Raw genomic sequence first — 26,116 nt, 5'->3', positions numbered from 1 at the left:
TTTCGAGTCCACATCCCCAATCATGTCCTCCTCAGCCCAAATATTCAAGCAATTGTTTATCTTCTATGTTTCCTCTCCTGCTGATCTTCCTCTGAATGTGGGTAGCGTTCTTTACCATAAATCCCTCAGAGCTGTCCTGGGTCATTGCATTGCTGCTGGTACAGAGGTCCATTACATTCAATTTTACCACAGTATATCAGTCTCTGTGTAGAGTGTTCTTCTGGCTCTGCTCCTTTCGTTCTGCACCAGTTCCTGGAGGTCTTTCCAGTTCATCTGGAACTCCTCCAGTTTATTATTCCTTTTAGCACAATAGTATTCCATCACCAGCATATACCACAGTTTGTTCAGCCATTCCCCAATTGAAGGACATACCCACCTTTTCCAGTTCTTTGCCACTACAAAAAGCGCAGCTATGAATATTTTCCTACAAGTCTGTTTGTCTATGATCTCTTTGGGATACAAACCCAACAATGGTATGGCTGGATCAAAGGGCAGGAATTTTTTATAACCCTTTGAGCATAGTTCCAAATTGCCAGCCAGAATGGTTGGATCATTTCACAACTCCACCAGCAATGCATTAATGTCCCAATTTTGCCACATCCCCTCCAACATTCATTACTCTCCCCTTATTTCATTTTAGCCAATCTGCTACGTGTGAGGTGATACCTCAGAGTTGTTTTGATTTGCATTTCTCTGATTAATAGAGATTTAGAAAACTTTCTCATGTGTTTATTAATACTTTTGATTTCTTTACCTGAGAATTGCCTATTCATGTCCCTTGCCCATTTTTCAATTGGGGAATGGCTTGATTTTTTTATACAATTGATTTAACTCCTTGTATATTTGAGTAATTAGACCCCTGTCAGAGTTTTTTGTTATAAAGATTTTTTTCCCAATTTGTTGTTTCCCTTATGATTTTGAATACATTGTTTTTGTTTGTACAAAAGCTTTTTAGCTTAATATAATCAAAACCATTTATTTTACATTTTGTAATTTTCTCTAACTCTTGCTTGGTTTTAAAATCTTTCCTTTCCCAGAGATCTGACAGGTATACTATTTTGTGTTTAACTTATTTATAGTTTCACTCTTTATATTCAGGTCATTCACCCATTCTGAATTTATCTTGGTGTAGGGTGTGAGATGTTTATCTAAACCTAATCTGTCCCATATTATTTTTCAAATTTCCCAGCAGTTTTTGTCAAATAGTGGATTCTTGTCCCAAAAGTTGGGCTCTTTGGGTTTATCATACACTGTCTTGCTGATGTCATTAACCCCAAGTCTATTCCACTGATCCTCCCTTCTATCTCTTAGCCAGTACCATATTGTTTTGATGACTGCTGCTTTATAGTATAGTTTAATATCTGGTACTGCTACTGCTAGGCCCCCTTCCTTCACATTTTTTTTCATTATTTCCCTTAATATTCTTGATCATTTGTTATTCTAAATGAACTTTGTTATAGTTTTTCCTAATTCAGTAAAGAAGTTTTTTGGTAATTTGATAGGTATGGTGCTAAATAGGTAAATTAATTTGGGTAGAATGTTCATTTTTATTATGTTAGCTCGTCCTACCCATGAACAATTAATGGTTTTCCAATTGTTGAGATCCAGTTTTATTTTTTTGGAAAGTATTTTGTAGTTGTTTTCATATAATTGCTGTGTTTGTTTTGGTAGATAGATTTCCAAGTATTTTATATTGTCCAGGGTGATTTTAAATGGTGTTTCTCTTTCTACCTCTTGCTGCTCTAATGTGTTGGAAACATATAGAAATGCTGATGATTTATGTGCATTTATTTTGTATCCTGAAACTTTGCTAAAGTTGTTGATTATTTCTACAAGCTTCTTAGTTGATTCTCTAGGATTTTTTATGTATACCATATCATCTGCAAAGAGTGATAGCTTAGTCTCCTCATTGCCTATTTTGAAACCTTCAATTTCTTTTTCTTCTCTAATTGCAATTGCTAGTGTTACTAGTACTATGTTGAATAATAGAGGTGATAATGGGCATCCTTGTTTTACTCCTGATCTTATTGGGAAGGCTTCTAATTTATCCCCATTGGATATAATGCTTGTTGATGGTTTTAGGTATATACTGTTTATTATTTTTAGGAAGGGTCCTTCTATTCCTATACTTTTCAATGTTTTCAATAGGAATGGATGATGTATTTTGTCAATGGCTTTTTCAGCATATATTGAGATAATCATGTGATTTTTGTTTGTTAGACTGTTGATATGGTCAATTATGTGGATGGTTTTCCTAATGTTGAACCATCCTTGCATTCCTGGTGAAAATCTCACCTGATCATGGTGGATGATCTTCTTAATTACTTGCTGGAGTCTCTTTGCTAATATTCTTAAGATTTTTGCATCTATGTTCATTAGGGAGATTGGTCTATAGTTTTCTTTTTCTGTTTTTGGTCTACCTGGCTTTGGGATCAGTATCATATTTGTGTCATAAAAGGAATTTGGTAGGACTCCTTCTTTGCTTATCATATCAAATAATTTGTATAGTATTGGGATTAGTTGTTCTTTGAATGTCTGATAGAATTCACTTGTGAATCCATCAGGTCCTGGTGATTTTTTCTTAGGGAGTCCTTTGATGGCTTGTTCAATTTCTTTTTCTGATGTGGGATTATTTAGGTATTCTATTTCTTCTGCTGTTAATCTAGGCAATTTATATTTTTGTAGATATTCATCCATATCTCCTAAATTGTTTTATTTATTGCCATATAGTTGGGCGAAATAGTTTTTAATGATTGCCTTAATTTCCCTTTCATTAGAGGTCAGGTCTCCCTTTTCATCTTTAATACTGTCAATTTGGTTTTCTTCTTTCCTTTTTTTATTAGATTGACCAGTACTTTGGCTATTTTATCTGTTTTTTCAAAATACCAGCTTCTAGTCTTATTTATTAATTCAATAGTTCTTTTAATTTCAATTTTATTAATTTCTCCCTTAATTTTTAGTATTTCTAATTTAGATTTCATCTGGGGGTTTTTAATTTGCTAGCTTTCTAGTTTTTTGAGTGGCATGCCCAATTCATTAATCTCTGCTCTCCTTAATTCGTTAATATATGCACTCAAGGATATAAATTTCCCCCTGAGTACTGCCTTGGCTGCATCCCACAGAGTTTGGTAGGATGTCTCATCATTGCCATTCTCTTCAATGAAATTGTTGATTGTTTCTATGATTTCTTCTTTGACAAATTGGTTTTGGAGAATCATATTGTTTAATTTCCAATTGGTTTTTGATTTGCCTGTCCAGGTGCCCTTACTGATTATTATTTTTATCGCATTATGATCTGAGAAGGTTACATTTATTATATCTGCTCTTTTGCATTTGTTTGCCATGATTCTATGTCCTATTACATGGTTAATCTTTGTGAATGTACCATGTGCAGCTGAAAAGAAGGTGTATTCCTTTTTGTCCCTATTTATTTTTCTCCACATGTCAATTAAATCTAATTTTTCTAGGACTTCATTCATATCTTACCTCTTTCTTATTTATTTTTTGGTTTGATTTATCTAGATCTAAAAGAGGAATATTTAGATCTCCCACTAGTATGGTTTTACTATCTATTTCCTTCTTAAGCTCTGCCAGTTTCTCCTTTATGAATTTGGATGCTATACCACTTGGTGCATATATATTGAGCAGTGTTATTTCCTCATTGTGTATACTGCCTTTAATCAGGATGTAATGACCTTCCCTGTCTTTTTTAATCATATCTATTTTTACTTTGGCTTTGTCAGAGATCATAATAGCCACTCCTGCCTTCTTTTTTTCATTTGACACCCAAAAGATTTTGCTCAAGCCCTTAAGCTTAAACTTGTGTGTGTCTACCCGCCTCATATGTGTTTCTTGTAGACAACATATGGTAGGATTTTTGTTTCTGATCCTCTCTGCTATTTGCTTCCCTTTTATGAGTGAGTTCATCCCATTCACATGCAGAGTTACAATTATCAGTTGTGCATTCACTGACATTTTTGTATCCTCCCCTAGACCTACCCCTTCTTCTTACACTCTTTTCTTTTAAACCAGTGGTTTGCTTTGAGCCAGTATCCCTCATCCCCTCCCTTGATTGACTTCCCTTTCTGCCCCCTCCCTTGTTATTCCCCTCTTTTTGTTTTTTAAAGGCCTAATGAATTTCCTCCCCATTCTTCTCCCCTCCCTTTTTTGACCTCCCCACTCCCTTTCTCCGTTTGGTTTATCCCTTCTGACTTTCTCAGTAGCGTTAGATAGAGTTTTTTATCCGAATGGATAATAAAGCTACTCTTCCCTCTCTGGGTTGATTACACTGAGAGTAAGGTTTGATTATTACTTCTTAATGCTCTCTTCCTCTCCTTCTTATAATATTATTTATCCCCACCCCTTCCCATGCCCTCTTTTTGTGTAATAGAATATCCTATTTTTCTTATTTACTCAGATTTTTCTTGGTGTCCCCTACTATTCCCCCCCCTTTCCCACCCTCCATGTCATCTTAGACATTTTAGTACCCTATCCTCTCCCTATGAATTATTCTTCTGGTGGCTATAATAGTGAATATTATAATATTGAATAGAGTTCACTACAGAGAATTATACATAGCATTTCTCCACATAGGAATACAGATAATTAGATCTTATTTAAGCCCTTAAAAAGTCAAATTTAAAAAATTTATAAGTTTTCTTTCTTTTCCCTCTGTTTCTTATTTACCTTTTCATGTTCCTCTTTATTTTTGTGGTTGGGTATCAAACTTTCCATTAAGTCCTGGTCTCTTTTGTGCAAAAACTTGGAAATCTTCAATTTTGTTGAATGCCCATACTTTCCCCTGGAAGTATATAGTCAGTTTTTATGGGTAGGTGATCCTTGGTTGTAGACCCAGTTCTCTTGCCTTTCTGAATATCATATTCCAAGCCTTGTGGTCTTTTAGTGTGGATGCTGCCAGATCCTGTGTGATCCTGATTGGTGCTCCTTGATATCTGAATTGTCTCTTTCTGGCTTCTTGTAAAATTTTTTTCTTTTACTTGGAAGCTCTTGAAATTGGCTATTATATTCCTGGGGGTTGTTTTTTCAGGTTTTAGTGTAGAGGGTGATCTATGGATCCTGTTAATGTCTATATTGCCCTCTTGTTGTAAAACTTCAGGGCAATTTTGATGAATAATTTCGTTAAGTATGGAGTACAAGGTTCTATTAATTTCTGGTTTTTCTGGAAGACCAATGATTCTCAAATTGTCCCTTCTAGCCCGGTTTTCTTGGTCTGTCACTTTCTCATTGAGATATTTCATGTTTCCTTCTATTTTATCAGTCTTTTGACTTTGTTTTATTTGTTCTTGTTGTCTTGAGAGATCATTGGCTTCTAATTGTTCAATTCTAGCCTTTAGGGACTGGTTTTCGGTTATAATCTTTTGGTTTTCCTTTTCAATCTGATCATTTCTGGTGTTCAATTTAGTTGTCAGTTCATTTGATTTCTGAGCCTCATTTTTCAATTGCAAAATTCTGCCTTTTAAACTGTTATTTTCTTGCCAGATCTCTTCCATCTTCTTCAACATCTCATTTTTGAACCCTTGAATAGCTTGTGACCAGCTTTCATTTTTTTGGGAAGGTTTAGATATGATTACTTGTTTGTCTTCCTCTGTTGTCTGGATTTTCTCTGTGGTAAAAGTTGTTGAGTGTTCCAGACTTTTTCTTGATAATCTTTTTCTTTTTCTGGGGTTCTCGGCTTGCCATTGTTAGCCCCACCCCTTTTCAGCTTTGTCTTCACACTCAGGGTCTGCCTGTGCTTTCTAAACTCCCAAAGGCTCCAGTCTCCTTGTCCTCAGGGTCAGGCCTCCTGGTAGTCCCTGTTCTGCCCCTCTGCCAGAGGCTCCTTCAGCAGTCTCAGGGCCTGCTTCCACAGCCATGTTCCTGTCTGCTCCCGGTCCTCACTCGAGGTCCAAGCCTGGGCTGGAGATCTTTATTCTTGCCTAGGGCACTGCCTTCACCCACACAGACCCTAGGGAAAGTCCGTGTGCTAGAGATCTTTATTCGCGCCTGGGGTGATGCCTTCACCAGCTCAGACGGCAGGAAAGTCCCTGCTTTCGAGATCTTTGTCCGCGTCTAGGGCAATGTCTTCACACACGCAGACACTCGGGAAAGTCCGTGCGCGCCCCCCAGCCACTTGGGGTCCCTTGTCTTGCAGCACACAGGTACAAGCCCTGGGGCTGCTAGTGATTTACTGGTTGCCCCAGTCCTGTTTTCACTCTTGTGCGTTGGCCTTGGCACTGTGCAAGGTGAGTGGTGTGTGTGTGGGGGTGGGGGGTGGGGGGGTGTATGGGCTTCTTCCTCTCGCGTTTTAGTGAGAGCTGTTTCACCCCTTTATAGCATGGAGATGCCCCAATTCTGCGTACCTTCAATGCTGCAGTCTGTTGTGGGGTTCCTTCATTCATCTGGGTTCGTTTTTATGTCCCCTTGAAGAGTCCTGCATGCTTCTGTTAGGAGAGATCGAGCAGCTGCTCCTTACTCTGCTGCCATCTTAACTGGAAGTCTCTAAAGGCCTATTATTCATATTTGTAACAGAATAATCTTTTTTAAAACCAGAAGCCCAAATCATATATCCATATAACCAAGTGATAAATCACATGTTTTCCTTTTGCATTTCTACTCCCTTAGTTCTTTCTCTAAATGAGGGTAGCATTCTTTTTCATAAGTTCCCTGGGATTGTTCTTGATCATTGAATTGTTAGTAGTATATAGCTGCTCTTTTTGTGGTGGCAAAGAAGTGGAAACTGAAGGGATATCCATCAATTGGGGAATGACTAAACATTGTGATAAATAATGGTGAAACTGTTGTAAGAAATGAAGAAATGATTAACAGGATGATTTCAGAAAGAGCTGGACAGACCTACATAAATTGATACAGAATGAAATAAGCAGAACACAAAAATCAACTGTCATAGGTGTAAGTACTCTCAGCAATTCAATGATCCAGAAACATTCTGAAGAAGTTATAACAAAGAGTGCTGTCCATCTCCAGAAAAAGAGCCATTGGAGTAAAAATACAGATGAAAACATGTGACTTTTCATTTGTTTATTTGGATTCTTGTTTGGGGGTTTTAGTTTGATCTGCGTATTCTGTTATAAAAATGAACAATATGGAAATATGTTTTGCATGATAACACATATGTAACCCAAATCAAATTGCTTGCCAGCTCCAGGAGTGGGGAGGGAAGAAAAGGAGGGAGACAATTTGGAAAACTTATGTGGAAAGTTGTCAAGAAGTCTTTGATGTCATGATTAAAGGAAACCGTTCTCAGTACTGGAAAGAAATAGAAGGGGAAAAAAAGGAGAAAGGTTCTTTATAAAGTATAAAGAGAAAGCATATAAATAAATTGAACAGGAAGACACCAAAATTGCCCTCCCAAAAGAAAAAAATAAGGAACTGCAGAACTAAGAGAATATGTGTAGTATATGAAAGATGTGATAGAAAAGCTGACCGGTCAGTCTCTAGAAAATGCTGACCATGGAATAATGTAGCATTTGAGGATCCTGATTCTAGAGGGAAAGAAGTAGACAAAGATTCAGAAGAAAATTTCTAAATGGATACATATGATGAAAGAAATGCTCCTTTATCTATAAATGGATAACCACATATATGAATGTATTTTGCATTTGACAGTTGGGAAATAACTGCCAAAGTTACCTCTAGTTTAGCTACATCTTTAGGCTACTTTTCTAAATTGAACATTAGATTCTTTGGAATAGATACTGAAGGCATGAAATATGTGTTGAAAAATCAGAAATAAAAAAAAAGTGACTGAGTTGAGGTCCTTGGAGACACTTCCATGCTGGTTGCCCATTGCTGAGTTTTACAAAGCAGTAGTCAATAGAACTACCTACCTACAGAGCTGATTAGAGAGATCATGGACTTTAAGTCCTATGCCTATCCCCACAAAACTATATCAATAATTTCAGAACGATACATTGGAATAGTTCTGAGCCCCCCAGCTACCTTCTAGAGATGGAAAAAAAAGAATAACAGAAAGAAAGCAATACACCAAAATTTTGAAGTAGAGCAGAATTGAGTCCAAGCCAAACAACTCTTCTAATGCACAGGTCTGATTAAACTATTCCTCTAAACAAAAATCTTCATTGACTTTCCATTGTCTACCAATTATTCACTCTTTGAACTGGCACTGAAGCTCTCCAGTCTGGTTCTAACATACCTTTCTGATATGATTTTGTGATAAACTGTATTTCACATACCTTATGTAGCATGGTGTAATAAATGAACACTGGTCTTTGAGTTAGAAGATCTGATTCAAAGTCTCCATTTTGACATATAATATTTCCTTGGCAAGTCTGGATCTCAGTATCCTCATTTAGAAAGGGAATATAATTTGTATACTTCTTAGCTTAACTGTCAGTGTTGTTTTACAGAAAAAGAAAATGTTTTTTAAAATATCCTGTAAATTGTAAACTTGGGCTTCAGCCAAACAGGACTGCTCCCTCCCAAACTCACTTTGCCAGTACTTGCCCACTGTGCCTTTGTACTTTCTGTCCCTATCCCTTTATCAGCCCTCCTCCTATATCTAACAGTTGGAAGCCTTATCTTTTTACAGAAGTGCTCTATCAGGTGGCATCTCCTCGCTGATTATTAGAAATGCCACTTTACCACTTATTGTGAGAAATGATATTTCTTGGCCCCTACCATTCGTTTATTCATTCTTTTTTTAGTAACCCTTACTTTCTGTCTTAGAAATTGATTCTAAGTGTCAGTTCTAAGGCAGAAGAGCAATAAGGCCTAGTTAATTGGGGCTAAATGACTTGTCCAGGGTCGCACAGCTAAGAAGTATCTGAAGCTAGATTTAAACTCAGGTCCTCCTGACTCCAGGTCTGAATCTCTTTCCACTGTGCTAGCTGCCCTCATTTATTCATTCTTTAACTTGGACTATAGTTATTTATACAGGTATCTTAACTCAGTCTCTACCTGTCCCCAGAATAAGATTTTAAGGTTTGAAGAGAAGAAACTATTATTTTTCCCTCTTAGCATCCCCAGCGCTGAGTACATATTACCTTATATGCCCATAGTAATCACTTCATAAGTGTTTGGTTTGTTGCTTTTTTTTTTAATTGATATGAAAATACTGTTTAGGCTGCTAAAAACTCTTAGGAGGAAACTGTCTTTTGACTTAATTAGTCCAATTCCCACTACAATATTGTGAGCATGTGTGTTCTTGATGAATAATATTTGATGATGATGACTTTCAACAGTGGTGGTTAATTATTATTACAGTAGCAGCTCAGGTATCCCTGGTGTGTTTTAAATTGTCTCTTGAAGCTAGGAAAACAGTGATCCAGGCTGACTCAGCACACACAGACAGAAACACAGCCCCCAAAGGGATTAGATGTGTGGTTGGCTAGTTGAGAGATTCTACAATAGGGAGTGTCGAATTCTAATACAGGCTCCATAACTGTGGATACCATAGCAAGCATTTTTTCTGATTTGTAAAATGAGGCTTTGAATTACAATAGATAATCCTGAAGTTTTATTCCATCTCAAAATTTCCAGGATTCACACTCGGCAGGATTCCATTGTAGACTTACGGATGATGGGACTAATGAGGATCAGGTGTTTTTATTTCCTAGTTTATAGCTAAATAAAGCAAATATGAGTCTTTCTGTTTACATGGTTATCTACACAGCAAGCACTATATAGGAAGACAAGCAAGCACAATTGAAGTAGAAAAAAACAACAAGAGGAATGTATTTCAACCTACTCCCATGAAGAATGGTTTCAAGTGTTCATGGAGGAAAAATATCTGAACATAGAGCATTAGCAGCTGGCTAATTCAGTGGACCAGAGTATGATGCTAATCAGTTTGAGATCACAAAATCAATTTCCTTTTTCTATTTCCATAATGAACTTCCCACCCTTGGCAAATTAGTTTGACGTACAGAAAATCATATCTAGTAGTCACAGATTATCCCTTTAACTTTGTCTAGTCACAATGAAAATACATCCAATTAGTCACAAAGTGGAGGAGGGTGAGGTAGAATGGGAGAAAGGGAGATTGAGAGAGAGGAAGAGACAGAGACCAAAAGGAAAAAAAAGACAAAAAATGCAGAAAGAGACAGAGACCCACCTTCTAGAAATCACAACCTTTCTGAAATTCAGCTTCCTCATCTGTTAAAATTATACTACATGATCTCTAACATGCTTTCCAGTTCTAGATTTTAAGATATGATTCCCTTTTCTTGAAGGTTTAAATAAATGAAGGAGTGGGAGGGTGATGACTTACATCATCTTAGAAGTCTTTTGTTTCTTTGACAGGGTCTAACACAGTACTCAGAATACATATTGACCAATTTTTAACCAATTTATAATTACCTCTACTGCCTATTTTGCACTAAAAAGACAAAAAAAAAAGAGACCTATCTTTGAATTTTAGTTATCTATTTTTCTAAAAGTGCCTTCTAGAGGACAAGGGTAGAGAAACATTCAGAAGGAAGAATATCTAAATAAAAGATTAAGAAAGAATTAAGAAATTGTGCAATTAAAAAAAGAATTAAAAAAAAATAAAGAAAAGAAAAGAAAAAAGAAATGGTTCATTCTTTAAATTGTGTGTACAATTCTTCCTTCCCAGGAAGTATGTGATTATGTTTTCATAGAGTCCTTCTCTCAGGTTCATGTGATTTATATAAAGAACAGTGACCGACCCTTCCTTTCCCCTTGATAATTAGTTTGTTACTTGTAAACAGAAGTAAATGACAAAAGAGTAAACATAATTAGAATTTATATCACCTAACCACTTATAATGCAAATGAGAGAAAATCTGAAATTAAACTTCTGATTAGAGTTGTATGCATTCATTGTTTAAATTACTGTAGCACACAGTAAAGAGGAGGAATGTTTCTAAAGTGTCTCTTCAACTGAGTAATTTCATCCATTTTCTCCAGGATGCCTCCTGTCTTTTAAACAGGTCTGTTGGGTTTGGCCTGACATCTGCACTCATGCTGCCATCTTTTTTAAAGATCTAATTTATCTCCTCACCTGTGCCATATGTGATGACAATCTGCAAGAGATTGTCAAAATGCCAACATCAAATTGGAGATGGTACAAGGACACTGAATCAGATCTAGGATCCTAGTTTGAGAGTAAGATCAGAGAAAGTGGGGAAAAGTATGTGGGGGAGGGGATAGAAGTAGTATCATAAGTCTATAGCCAAGATGAACATGTCTTGCATTTTATGTAAACACAACTCAGATATCACTGGCATCAATTTCTGTTATGTGTCTCTGGGGCTGATCCTGAATCATTGGTTTCTATTCCAGCAATACAGGATTTCAATCCATTAGTTAGCCCTCCAGTCATAGAAGATCATAAACCATCTTCTCAATTTAGGAACACAGGGTACAAAATTGAAGCAAGCATTTTCTTATGATCAAGATAACATGCCAAGATAATCAGTCTTATTCATTTGCAAAAGGAAATTAGATTATTATGAGGAGATATGGTCTTCATACAGTCACTCTCTCATTCATAGCCATTGACATTTAAAGCTTGTGCCAAAACAATTTAACCTTAGAGGAATATTAATAGCTTACACTTATATAGATGTTAAGGTTTTAAAATTTCCCCACAACAAGCCCATAGATTAGAAAATCTAAATATTATTAATAATTATCTTCATTTCATAGGCGGAGAAAACAGTTTTCTGTCACTTCTGTTTCTACCACATATAATTGAGCGTATTAAACCCCAGATCTCTGGGGGGCTAACTTCTATGGGATATTTAGGTCTTTGGGATTTTTATGTCTTTCTCAATTTCTAGGTTCAAGCTCAGAGCATCAGGGGAATCTGCCCATTCCCTTATCTCTGCTTTTTTTATATCATACAGAGAGATATGTTTCCTCCAGCCTGTAAAAAGTACAGGTAAAATTTCTCTACTTGTCCCATCTTCTCCTGATACCTTTCTCTGAAGAACTTTTGAAGTTTTTAATGCCAAATCATGCAAAGCAAAGGGAAGATGTGGGGTTGGCATGGAGGGAAATCCTTAGCATCCTCCAGTGCTATATCCTTAGGCAGAGGAGCATCCTAGGACAGAGAGCCAGTTGAGATATTTTATGCCTCACTGCCAACTGTGCAAGCAAGAAATCACTAAAAGGTCAACATCAGATAATTCTGAAGGCCTAATTGAAACACCACCTATTACTTCCAGACATCAGATTACATGTCCCCATTCAAGTGCCTCCTAGCCCCTTCCTCAATTTAAGTCAGCCAGCTCAGCCAAGAAGTTATTTATGAATTTGTAGAATATTTGTGTGTACGTGTATATATATATATATATATATGTATATATATATATATATATATGTATATGTATATATACCACAAATATCTCAAATTCGTATATGTACATGTGTCTGTATACCTCACTCAACATTTCCAAAACAGAACTAATCGCCTTTCCTTTCAAACCTTCCCCACCTCTGAACTTCTATTTCTAGTCTCCTGAGCTCACAATTTTGGAGTCAGCCTTGATTTCTTACTCATACTCACCCTACACATCCCATCTGTTGCCAAGTTCTGTCATTTCTATCTTCATAACATCTTCCCTTCTCTATGTGGTCCTCTTTATCTCATGCCTGGACTATTATAATAGTCTTCAGATGGATCTCCCTGCCTCTGTCTCCCAATTCCAGTTCTTTTAATTCTCAGTAATTTTCCTAAACATGTCAATCAATCCCTGCCCCACTCACCCACCAATCACAATCAATACACTTTAGTGATTTTCTATTACTTTGACAGTTATATGTGAAATTATATTTAATTTTTAAAACCCTTCACAGTTTGGTCCCTTTTCTACCTTTCCCAGTTTTCTTAAATGTTATTCCCTTTCACATGCCTTATATTCATGTCTTATAAACTCAGCTTACTATTTCTCTTACACTATACTCTATCTCCTAACTGTGCTTTTTTTTCTGCTTGTTGCCCCCTTACTGGAATGTTCTACCTTCTTACCTCTATCTTGGCTTCCCTTGCTTCCTTTTAGATTCAATTTAAATATCATGTTCTAAAGGAAGTCTTTCATGGTCCTCTCTCACACCCCTATTTCCATGTTAGAGTCTTCCTTCTGAGATTTTTATCTATTTAAAAACACACATATAAATATATTTTTATTATTATCTTTATCCTTATAAATTTTTGTCTTACCTCTCATAAGTTGATAGTTTCAGTTGCCTCAAAATAATTCCTAAATTAATGAGCAAGACTTTTTCTATCTATTAAAATATTAATTTTATACTTCATGATGATATTTGGTGCTTAATTTATCCAGAAACTATCAATTCTTTTTGGATATTTTTTGAAAAAAAAGTACTCATAATATGGAAGTTTAGGGCTTCTAAATAATTTACAGGTCTCTGACTTTTCCTTTTTTTTTACACAGAATATTACCATGTATTTCTCCCCTTCTTCACCTTTTCTCACCTCTACACCGGACTATTATAATAGTCTTCAGATGGATCTCCCTGCCTCTAATGTCTCCCAATTCCAGTTCTTTTAATTCTCAGTATCAGATATATGCTAATTTGATTTGGAGAGTTCGAGTTCTCCAAGGAATTTTTCTACCACTTTGTCCTCAACAACTGATATTGATACAAAAATCTGTGATTATTTTCATGGTGATCTTTTTTTTCAAATACTTATTATTATATAACATTCAACATACAGTGAACAAATATTCTTTGAAATATCTCCTGTAACTTTGGGGCATACAATGAAGTTTGTTCTCTCATTTCTTTTCTTTGTTTCTCCAAGGAATACCTGTGAGTCACTTTTCCATGTAGCTACAACTCCCTTCTTTTTTATTTCAATTAGAATTATTACTGAAGAATGTCATAATTCTTATGATTCAGTTCCCCCAGCAATATGTCCACTCATCAGTCATTAGATAAAGATCATACATTTAGAGTATCAGTACTAAAGAGTATTAAAATTTGTGGTAGTCTAAACAAAAAAAAAATCCTACTGCAATGTATCATCATGGGGTGGAGATAGCCCAGAGTTCTTGACAACTAGGCCAGCATATTTCAATTACTGGCAGATTTTGTTAAGCTGGAAAGGGTTCAATTAGGAAATTGGAAACAGGCCAGGTCTGTTTTCCAAGGATGAGCCCAGCTAATCACAGAGAGGCACAACACAAGTAAGCTGGCGAGCTCTTGATGAAACTATTTTGGTCACTACAACTCATGAGACAAAGAAATATGCAAAAAGATCCACAGTGCAGAGTCATTTCTTTTTCTTCTGTAGTGATGGTGGCCAAATGGTAAAAAAAAATGTATTTTATTGTTTATTTAATTTCAGTTATGTCCAACTTTTCATGATGATCCCACTTGGGAATTTCTTGACAAAGATACTAGAGTGGTTTACCATTTCTTTCTCCAGATCATTTTATATATGAGCAAACTGAGGCAAACAGGATAAAGTGACTTGTCCAGGGTCACACAGCTAGTAAGTGTCTGAGGTCAGATTTGAACTTAGACTGTCTTAACGCCATGCCCAGCATTCTATCCACTGTACCACCCAGCTGCCCAAGAGGATACTAAAAATCACACAAGTTTTTAGGTCATCAACATTATCAACACACTTTAGATTATTATGCTGTAAGAAAATGTAAAATGAGAATATGACATAAAGTCACTAAATTATCAGTTTAGAACTAGAATGAACCTCAGAGGCCAGCTAGTCCAACCATCCCATTTTATAAATAGATGAGGAATTGAAGTCCAGAGAGACTAAGCAGCTTGCTCAAAGATCACTTAGGTAGCAAGTGTCAGAGTTATCAGATCTAAACACCGGTCCAATGACTATATGCTTAGTAATGTACCATGATGACATCCAGAGTTTCACAACATTCTCATTAGCAATGATTAGAACATTTAAATAGCTATTACGCAGCCAAGTTTATTTTATATTCCCTGCACCTCTGTCCTTTTCCAAAGGATAGTGTTTTCTAATCATTAGACAAATGTTTTCCCATGCTTACTTCAATAACACATGTACTAAAATTGTTACAATAAAATAGATAGCATAACTGATCCTGCTCTCTTAGGATACGCAAATTTATGAAGTATCTCATATTTTTGAGGAGATGTTGGGTTTTAGCGGGCACAGAAAAAAGAAAGAAAAAGAAAAGAGGATGATTGAAGTATTTTTTCAATTTACAGGAAGAGAACAGAGAAAAGAAAGAAAATTTACAAGCAAGACAACTTTGAAAACTACATATAAAATGTGTTATATATGATTTTTTTTAACCCTTAACTTCGGTGTATTGTCTCATAGGTGGAAGAGTGGTAAGGGTGGGCAATGGGGGTCAAGTGACTTGCCCAGGGTCACACAGCTGGGAAGTGGCTGAGGCCGGCTTTGAACCTAGGACCTCCTGTCTCTAGGCCTGACTCTCACTCCACTGAGCTACTCAGCTGCCCCTATATATAATGTTTTAAAAGAATTAAAATTAAAAATATGAAAGAACAATTTTAGCAAAGTAGCAGGATATAAAATAAACCCACATAAATCACCAGGATTTCTATATATCACCATCAATGTCCTACAAGAAAAGATAGTAAGAGATAATTCATTTAAACTAATCATAGAAAGAAAAATACCTAGGAGTTGTAAAAGAGAATTCTTTGTTCTCTCTGAGTTTACACTTTTGAAAGGGAATCCTTTATTCCCTTTGTCTATTTTGAATTAACACTTAGGTTAACAATAACTTAAGCACCCCTACTTAGTAACTCACTAGACTATGAAGACAGGATTAACTCTCCTTTGTCTACTTTTGAATTGAATCAACAAAGCTTCAATACTCTACTTAGCACTAGGTGGAGGAGTTCTCCACCTTTTCAACTCAATCAGCCAGGAAATGAGAATTCACACCTCAATCAGCCAGGAATCTGTGAACTCTTTTGATGAGTATTCATCTCTCCAGAAGGTGAGAAGTGGTTCCCACAAACACTTGCTCCCTGGGCCATGCTGGGCAATTTGGAAGCTATAATTGGCCTTTGTGAAAAGGGGAAGGGACAAGAAGTCACCATAAAAAGCAAGCCCCAAATTCCTTCAGGCAGATTGTCTTTGAGAAGACAATTTGAAGAGATTGTCTTCTGGAGATAGTCTTAGATAGTCTTCAAGGGAATTTCACTGGAGTCTACAGCTTGAATTGTGGGCTCAGAGCTTGGCTTCTACTTGAACTCTGACTCTTGGATTACTTTGTTGTGTGAGTAAAAGGCTGGCCCCTTTCCTAACTTCTGGAGAGACTAGCTTCCATCTTGGAGGAGGCCAGTGGTAACTCACTACCAACCTTCCTGGTTGAGAGCTAATTAATCTCTGCCTGGATTAAGCAGATCTGGAACAAAACATTTAGACTGAGAAGATAGATAACTTCTCTGTTCCCCTCACATTTCTCTTTTTTATTGTTTCCTCTCAATTTGTAAATATTTGTAAATAAATTTCTGACTCAAGATATAATAAATGCTGGCGACCACATAATTTCATATAATCATTGTCCAACCATTAATTTTAACCTTTACAGAGTAGCCAAGTTTTGAAGAAAAGCAGTAAGTTGGGGGAAATTTTATACAATTTGTTGAATGTAAGTCTTATATCTAACATATATAGAAATCTTTGACAAATATATAAGAATATAAGTGATTTCTCAATTGATAAATAGTCATAAGATATAAACAGTTTTTAGTTAAGGAAACCAAAGCTATATATAATTATGTGAAAAATATTTTTAATCATTCATGATTAAAGAAATGAACATCAAAACAACTCTTAGATATCATCTGTTAAAATCATTATCTGGGATAAGTTGGATGCCACCTTGACTGACAGGGATGGCAGTTGAGAAATTTGGAATGTTCCCAGGTGCTGTGAACCAGCGGCAAACATTGGTTGACCCCACCCTATAAATACCCCCTAGGAATTACAGTTGGGAGGTCTCAGAACTTAGAGCTAAAACTGGAGCAAACTTCTCTTGGTGCAAGAACTGAGACAGCGAGGTGAAGGGTGAAGGGTGGTAGAAGAAGAAGAGGGTAGGCTTGAACCAAAACCTGTATCCTGTGCTTGACTGATAGAGAGCTAGTAAACCATCAATATTATCGGTAGTAGAGCTGAGAGAATACACAGATCATCAATCCACATCTACATCAATAGCCTTCCCTATTCTCTGACTTGGCTGTGGCCAGGTCAGGTCAGGGATGGTGAGAGGGTGAAGACCTCAAGCCTCTACCAGCCTAGCAGTCTCCAGTCCTAATCAATGATTAGCTTAGTAACCAAACAATAGTTATAGGCTCCCCAATCCCCAAACCTATTACCTTGTTATCCTTTCCCCATCGATAGATAATACAATGATTAACAACAAATACCTTCCTGAGTGGTTATTCTATCACAGCCCTTGGGAAGGGAGAACTAATACGCAGTCAGATACCAATCATTTCCAAAGCCAATCAATATATATTAACAATTAATCTAACCTCAGGTTGGACCTAGAAAGGTTAACCATCTACGTAACCTCTCAAGAGGTCCCAGCCAAGGCAACTGTTAAAAAAGAAATCACTGCAGGTCAACCAACAAAGCCTGTCAGAGAGAAGAGGGATAGATTACAGCAACAGCTATTGTGAGAGGATGGGTGTTCCTCCTTCACCAACTACAGCTGGCTTAGGCGTTGGGCCCTGATCCCTCCTTCATCCACACTATCCCTAAGATCTGCATAATAGCCATCCTCTAATATCTAGAAGGAAGATCTATAGGGAGATAGTAATAGTAAGTGGAGATATACAAAAAAAGAAAAAGATCAGATCATATCACAGATCAATCTGAGATATAGCCAACTTCCATTATTTCTTTTTAACACATCTCAAACCTATCTGATTAGCTAAAAATGATAAAAGAGAAAAATGACAAATGTTAGATTGGATGTGGAAAAATGGGGATATTGCTGGTGGAACTATAAAATGATCCAACCATTTTGGAGAACAATCTGGAATTATGCTCAAAGAGTTATAAAACTGTGTGGCAGCAATACCACTATTAGGGTTATTTCTTAAAGCAATCAGAGGAAAAAGGAAAGATATATTCAAAAATATTTATAGCAGTTTTCTTTGTGGTAGCAGAGAACTGGAAATTGAAGGGATGCCCATCAATTGGGGAATGGCTAAACAGGTTGTGGTATATGATCATGATAAATTCTACTATGCCATAAGAAATGATAACCAAGTTAATTTTTGAAAAACTTAAGATCTACACGAAATTATGGAAGAGTGAAGCAAACAGAAGCAAGAGAACATTGTATACAGAAATAGAAGTATTGTTTGAAGAACGAATTCTACTGCCAGAGAAAGAAATGATAAAAAGAAATAAGTAGGGCGTAATTTTATATATACATATATCTTTTTTGTTGAATAATGCCTTCTCTAAAGGTGGGAACATAGAGAAGGAGGAAGTTAACTGGGTATTTTAATGTAATAACAAAGTTTTAAAAGAAAAGCAAGTTATTCATATTAGTGATTTTTAGTTTCATGTATAATCCTCTTTTCTGTTCTCTGTATCTATAAATATTTATTTGGTATTTATTCAGTTAATAATAAAAATCAATAACTGATTTTTAAAAATTAATTTCCTTTCTCACTAGAACACTAATAGGAATCTATTGTTGAAATATAACAAGTATAGTTCTTTGTGGAAGAATGTAGTAAAGATATTACTTCTACTAATTTATGCAAGTCATTATTCCTTCAAGACACTTTCCAATGATGTTCTGCCATGTTTCATATTACTCAAAACCTGGGGATGCTTAATTAGGGGAAATAGTCATCCAGTCTAGAGGAATGATTGGGGAGGAGTCAAAAAGACCTATTTTGCCTAAAATATTCACTTTCCTTTTCCTGAACCTCCCAGGTTACTTATGATTCCCATCAGCAGTGTCCCTCCTTTAGGGCAAGGTACTATATCTATATGCTTCCTGTGACTAGACAAATATTTAACCAGAAAGGGCAATCCATTACTACAATAGTACCCATTGACACATTAGGATCATAAAGTTAGAGTTGGATTGGTCTGAGAGGTTTCCTAATCTATCTCTTTTATTTTATGGATGAGGAAGTTGAGGCCAAAAAAATATTAAAGTGATTGCCCAAATCACATAGATAGATAATAAGTGGCAGTTAGTATTCAAACCTAGTCCCTCTAACTCTCAATCTTGTGTGCTTTCTCTTATATTGAAGTTACTGTTGTTGAATCATTTCAGTCAAATCCAACTCTTCATGATTCCATTTAGAGATTTTCTTGGCAAAGAGGGGTTTGCCAGTTTCTTCTCCAAAAGACTAAGACCATTTAATAGAAAGCATTCTCTTATACCCTTTCTAATTATCAAACTAGAAATTTACCTCTTGGAAAAGACCATAAGAATACTGAATTTAGAGTCAAAGCACCTGTAACCAAAAAAATTCATATTATAGCAATAGCTAACAGTATTGTTTTGTTGTTTTCTGGATTAGTCATGTGATTCTTTTGTGACCATGTTTAGTGTTTTGCTGACAAAGATACTGGAATGATTTGCCATTTCCTTCTCCAGCTCATTTTACAGATCAGGAAATTAAAGCAAACAGGATTAAGGACTTGCCCAATGTTTTTAGTGTCTAATGCTAGATTTGAATTCACTTTCTCTTGACTACAGAGCTGGCACTCTCTTGACTGTGCCACCTAGCAGTCACTAACAATGCTCTAACTAATAAGAACTTTCTAAGGGCACCTTAGTTCAAACTTGCAAAGTAGGTTCTTTGTCTTTGTGTCAAAAAGCTCCCTTTCCCACATTCATCCTTCCTGTCTCCTTCCCTTCCCTTTTCTAAAATCCAAAGACTTGTCTCACTGGTTCACTCCCATCTTGGTTTTCTAATGTTCCCACCTAATTTTCTTATTCAGTATAAAAAACACAAATGAAACAATACAAACTTTAAAGGACTTTATGCTCCATTGAGGAGATAAAATAGAAAGGAAAAAAGAACCAAAGGAACAAAGGAAATAAGCATTTGTTAAGACCTCACTATGTACCAGATAGAGCATCTAATAATATGAAATAAGAATGGACAGGTAGGTGGAACCCAGATTGAAGAGAACTTTAAATGCCCAGCTAAGGATTTTGTATTTTATCCTATATTATATGATAGGAAACTATTGGAGATTTATTGAAGCAAGAATGATTTATTGAAATAATGGGTTTTTCTTTGGAATTGGCTGTTTTTTTTTTTCATTTATTCTACTGTGTGTTTGCGCAAAGTGTTTAAGGAAGATTTCATAGACCATTAATTAAGGTAGCATTTGTTTTCATAGATCACTTGGCACTAAGGAGGCAGGAATCATCCAACAGAAAGTAGAAATATCTCATTTATGATTTAAAGGTTGAAATCTTGCTGCTCTCAGGAACAAGCCCTGGAGCTGCCAGTGACTTAATGGGTGCCCCAAACCTGCTTTCACTCTTGTGAGCTGGACTCTGAGTTGTAGGTGGTGTGGGGCTGGGGGAGGGTCTTCTTCCTCTCGCGTTTTAGTGAGAGCTGTTTCACCCCTTTATAGCGTGGAAATGCCCCGATTCTGCATACCTTCAATGCTGCGCCCTGTTGTGGGGTCCCTTTGTTCGTCTGGATTCGTTTTTATGTCCCCTTGAGGAGTCCTGTATGCTTCGGTTAGGAGAGATCAAGCAGTGCTGCTCCTTACTCTGCCGCCATCTTAACTGGAAGCATTTCCATGTTTTCTTACTCTGTTCTCCCTGACTTTGTCTTCTCCCTGACAGTCAGTACAGCACAGCAAATAAAATATTTGTTCTGATATTAGGATGACCTGAGTTTATACCCTTTCTCTGATGTTTGGCACTTGTGTGGCTCAGGGCAAATCACTCTGTTTCAGTTCCCTTATCTATAAAATGAGGCAATTTGATTTGATTGCCTCTAAGATCCCTTCCAGATCTGAAGCTGTGAAATAAGCACAGACTTTCTCTAGATTCTTAAAGATTTAATTAATTGTAATGGCTACAGGAAAGCTCATAGGAATTTAAAATACCAAGGGAAGAGAGAGAGACCTTAGATCTAGATATGGAAGGAACCTCAGAAGCCTTCTAGCTTAATCCCTTAATTTTACAGATAAGAAAACAAAGACACAGAAGGGTTAGGTGACTTGCTCAATGTCATTTAAATAGAAAGCAACAGAGATAGTATTTAGACTTATTCTTCCTATGCCAGAAGAAACATACTGCATCCCAATTAGAGAAAGAAGCCATAAAAAATTACCACAGAATTATTATTTGTATTTATTACATTATTATAATTACATATTATATTACTAAAAAAGTTGTAAAAATCAAGCATTGCTATTGTTGTCACATTTTTATGTGAGGAAATTGTGGCTGAGTACAGTTAAGGGACTTGCCCAGGAACACACAACTAGGAGGTATCTGAGATAAGATTTGAACTCAGGTCTTCCTGACTCAATCTATTATTAAGATTGATGCAAAAATTCCTATGTATCTTTGATCAACTAGATTTATTTGTGAGGCTACAAGTTCAGTGTGAACCAGGGTGATAAGGAAGTTATTAACAAATTTAATGTGATTTCTTTTTATTTTTTTCACAAGACTGGTGGTTTTTTAACAGTCTTACTTTATAAATGTAGATCAACAATTATTCAATGATTTATAATTTCAGTGGCCTATGGAGACTTATCTTGTGTCAGAGGATTTTTGTCCCTGATTTTGAAACTAGCTCTCCATCTGTGAACGATCTAGATGGCATGGTGGATAGCATGCTAAATTTGAAGTCAAGAAGACCTGAGTTCAAATCCTCCCTCAGACACTTAATACTTGTGTGACTTAATTGCCTTGCGTGGTTATACTATGTTATGTGACTTAACATCACTCAGCCTTGGTTTCTACATCTGTAAAATGGGGGAAGTAATACTTCACCTCATTAAGGTTTTTGTATCAATGAGAAACATGGAGAAAATAATTTGTAAATCTTAAAAATGCTATATCTTCCCTAAGCTGTATGATTTCATATATAATGATTTATGTTCAGGACAGAGAGTAGGGCTGAATATGTAATTGAAGTGTCTTCTGAACTCAAATAATAATAAAATAATTTTTTTAAAAAGCTAGGACAGAAGACACAGAAAAAAAGGGGGGGGACCCAAGAACAGAGCCTTGAGGCACATCCATGGGAAGGTGGTGGAACATGGAAGAATCAGTAAATAATATATTATGAATCAATCAGCCAATAAGCATTCCTTAAGCTCCTCTCCCTGGCAGAATGGGCAGATGAGAACAGTTTGTTCCAAAGACCATGAGGGTAGCCAAAACAGGTACTGTGGGGTGCTTAAAACTTGGTCATATAGTGAAAATGCCAAGGTAATTGAATGTATCCCAGAATATCTCTAGTTATCCTGATTTTTGTCTTGCCACTGAACTTGAATGACTCTGGAAGAGAAAGTGTTTCAACTTTTTGCAACTCTGCCTCACTTAAATCCAATTCATGAAGTACAGATTTCATTCATCCTTTTCAAAAGCCAAGGATAAGCAACAAATCACAGTGTGCCAGGCACTGTGCTAGCATTAGGGATATAAAGAAGTTAAATACATTATAGTTTGGGAAAACAATGACAGTTGGGGAGAATGGAGAACTGATACATATAGAAGGTAAGAACATGAGCTATATGCTGAAGGAAAAGGGTGTTCTCTGAGGCAAGGTGAGAAAAGAGTGCATTTTAGGTATGGGGTATAGACAGTGCAAAAGCAAAGAGATGGGAGATAGAGGATAGGGTGTGAGAAACAGAAGAAAAAGTCATTTTGGCTCAGGACAATGTGAGAATGTTGAATAATGTTCAAGGCAGGTAAGAAATACAAGTTGGGGCAAGCTTATAAAGGGCTTTAAAAGCTAAACAGAGACGTTTTTACTTTATCCTAGAGGTCATAGGGAATTTGGGGAGTTGGCTAATTATGGAAATCACACTGTCAGATCTGAAATTATAAAAAAAAATCTCTTAGACAGCAGGGAGACTAATCAGAAAGCCATTGCATAAGTCTAGGTGAGAGGTGATAAGGAACTGAAATAAGATGGTAGATATGTGAATGAAGAGAAGCTATCAGATGCTAGAAATGTTATGAAGGTCCTAGTGGCAAGATTTGGCAACTAATTAGATCTATGGAGTAAGGGAAGTGAGGTATCAATGATAATGACGTAGTTACAAACCTGGGGAATGAGATCAATGGCAGAGCCTTTGACAGAAATGGAGAAATTTTGGAAGGAGTGTTTTGGGGGAAAGAGAATGAGTTCAGTTTGGGGTATGTTGGATTTGGTATATTTCTGACTTATTCAGTTTGAAGTGCCCAATAGACAATTGTGATATAGGTTCAAAGCAGAGGACAGAAAAGGGAGATGGATAAATAAATCTCTGAGTCATCTATAAAGATATAATAGTTAAACCCATTATAGCTAACAAGGTTAATGGAGAGGCTGTAAAGGGCAAACCGAAAGTGCTTCAGACAGGACCTTGGATAACACCCATGATTAGGGATGTAATATGATTGATGAGCTCACAAAAGATGTGGGAGATTGTGGAAAGAAGAGAGAAGTATCAAATAAGTAAAGATAGATGAAAACTGAGAAAAGATCATTAGCTGGCAAGATATCGTTGGTAACTAAGGGAGAGAACAATTTTAGTTGAGTGGTTAGGTGATGAGCTATTTTGCAAAGGTTTGGGGAAGAAATGAGAGGAAAGAAAATGGAAGCAGAGAGCCTATTCAAGGAGTTTTACTGAAATGGCAGATTCTGGTGTAGATTTTTTTAAGGATGCAAGCAATTTGAACGTGTTTGAAGGCAATAGAGAATGAACCTATAGATAAGGAGAGCTGAAAATGTGAACCTGAGAGTGAATAGTTGAGCTGTAATTTGATAGAAAGGAAAAGAAGGGTTGAGATGACATTTATGTACAGAGGTTGGTCTTATCATGGAAAAGAGTCACTTCTTAATCAGAAACTGGAAAAATATGAAAGAATATGGGATTTTATCACAGCATTTTGAGATGAAGAGGCTAGAAGAACTAACTGACAAAATGGCCTCAATTTTGCCAGTAGAGTAAAATGACATTTTACTCATGATTTGTGTAACAACAGGAAAAAGTTTTTTAAATGGTTTGAGTAGCTCCTTGACAAACAGAAGAAAGAAATAGTACCTGTCTTAGCTGAGAAAGAAAAGAAAGAAAAGGGAAAGAGGAAAAAGTATAGCACCTTTAAGAGGAAAGAGGTCTACAATAGCTCCTGAAGGGGAATAACATAGGGAATCAATTATTAGAAGAATAGGACTGCCTTGCTTCAGTGAATGTCCAGATGAAGTTAGAGAACATAAAGGTTTTTATAGTACTCTTCCAGGAACTAAGTAGCTTCTGTAATGTTGTTTTACCTGAAGTCATCTTTTGCAAGAAACTACATTTATGCTGTTAATAAGGTTTCACTTGTCATTTTTGGAATAAATGATTCACACTTTAAATTGCCAAAAATCAGCTGTGTCAGTGGGCACCAGCTTTCATTATCAGATTATATTGTGATATGGAAATGAATTCCCCAAAATCCCTTTGGATTATCACATCAAAGATTTTTAATTCACTGTGATGATCACTTTTTCATTAACTATGAATCATTCAAAGTAAGATTTTATAGCAACTTATGTTTTCTTATTATAGGTTTAATTATGAGTTACAATACTGATTTAACCTAAACCTAACAATTCAATGGTAAAATCTCCATGGACTCTAAGTGAAGAAACACTGCATGATTGCAGCATTAAATGTGGCACCTATCATTAGTAACTTGATTGCAGGGTGCTTTTCTGTATAAAGTCAAGTTACCTTTTAACTATCAAGAGGAAATGCCTTAGAGATCATTTCATTATAACCACTTTATTTTCTGGATGAAGTCCAGAAAAGTCAAATGATCTATCCAAGATCACACAGGCAGTATGTAAGAGAAGTTTCATTTGAGTTCAGGTCCTCTGATTCTAAAGTCAATGTTCTTTCCATTGTATCTTGCTACTTTCCAAAGTATCGTTCTATATGTTTCAATTTACTAAAAGGAAAAAATACTACAGGCAAACTGATAGAGCTATGGTTTCTATCTAAAATAGATAATACTTTAAAAAGAAATAAGCATAGTGGCACATGGATGGTCTTCAAACTCGACCTAGTTGAACTCTAATGAAGAATACAATAGAGAGGATTTTTCATAAGTAAAGGCATTGGAGGTCCTTGAACTGAGACCAGATGAGCCCTAATGAAGAACAAGGTAGAAAGTTTTATTTTTCACATGGAAAGACATAGGAGGTCTTCACACTGAGCCCAGATGAGCCTTAATGAAGAACATAATAGAGTATTCTTTTTCCTCAGGGGAAGGCATTAGAGGTTTCCAAACTGAGCCTACATGAGCCCTAGTAAACAATGCAGTAAGTAGGAAGTATTCTTTTCAAATGTGGGTTAAGCTAGATCGTCATTGGAGTCCCTTTCAATTCTGAAATTATGTGATTACTAGAACTTACACCACACAAAATCAGTAATAATGCAGTAAACCAACAGCCCAGGAACCTTTTCAGATAGGAACAAAGTAAACAGTAGAAACAAACGGTACACATATGGCTTGAAGCCATATGATTCTATCTTTTTCCTCTAATATAAAATGGTACATGATTTCTCTGAAATGTTTAATTATCTTTTATTTCTATCAAAAGATAGTATGCTTTCAGAAATAGAGGAAATCTAGCTCTTGTGTTCTCCAGTGGAGATATCAAAAAGCTACTAAGCTCTGTATCAACTGTATAAATGCCTGGGAAGAAATGAAATTATAAATTTGGTGTTATTTACTTAGTCTGTTAAGAAACTAAACAACACATTTCAAGATTGTTTTTGTTATACAAATCACAAGTAAAATATCCCCACTTTTTCCAATTGCAATAGAGATATTATGTCCATATATTATAGATATACTACTATATCTAATACTGTAATATAATACATAATTATCAATCTGAGTAAACTCATCAAATCTTATATTTAGCATAAATTATGAAATGGGGAA

General features: G+C 36.1%; 1 protein-coding gene across 1 annotated transcript in view; it reads left to right on the top strand.

Moving 5' to 3' along the window:
- Positions 1-26,116, top strand: part of GLRA2 (glycine receptor alpha 2) — a 232,275-nt gene that overhangs the window by 175,167 nt on the left and 30,992 nt on the right. The window lies entirely within an intron of this gene.

This window comes from Gracilinanus agilis, chromosome 3, assembly GCF_016433145.1.
Source record: "Gracilinanus agilis isolate LMUSP501 chromosome 3, AgileGrace, whole genome shotgun sequence".
In the NCBI taxonomy this organism is placed as follows: Eukaryota; Metazoa; Chordata; class Mammalia; order Didelphimorphia; family Didelphidae; genus Gracilinanus; species Gracilinanus agilis.
This window is presented reverse-complemented; position numbering and strand designations above follow the sequence as displayed.